Here is a 463-nt window from a genome sequence, read left to right as displayed (position 1 = left end):
AGGCGAGATTAGTGTTAATAGTGGCACTTTGAAACCTTAACCAGCTTTGAGGACAACGCTAACAGAGAACAAGAGGGGTTAATATGTTGTGTATGTGAAACCAACACACAAACAGCCCAGGAAGCCTGTTGTTTTGACATTAGTCATCCCCACATGGTTGGTACATAGATGTCTGAGGTATTCACCAGCAGGCAAACGCTCTGACGCATTCAAAAAGTTGTAAATTAAAGCATCTAAATAGTGTCTAGACACCTAAAATATAGCAGATTTAAGTATTTAGACAATTTTGATAAAAATTTATAAACAAGTAGCATTTTGTCAACAAACCATAATAGCCCACAGATGGGGTGTAAGAAGATAGCAGGAAGATTCACACATTTGTGCGTTTGTGAAAAAGAGCATTGTGCAGCTCTGAGCTGTGCTATTGTTTTCATAACTTTTACGGGATACAGTCCAAAAAAAA

The sequence above is a fragment of the Sinocyclocheilus grahami genome, unplaced genomic scaffold (assembly GCF_001515645.1).
Source record: "Sinocyclocheilus grahami isolate Dianchi unplaced genomic scaffold, SAMN03320097.WGS_v1.1 scaffold125.1, whole genome shotgun sequence".
NCBI lineage: Eukaryota > Metazoa > Chordata > Actinopteri > Cypriniformes > Cyprinidae > Sinocyclocheilus > Sinocyclocheilus grahami.
Note: the sequence above shows the minus strand (reverse complement) of the source record.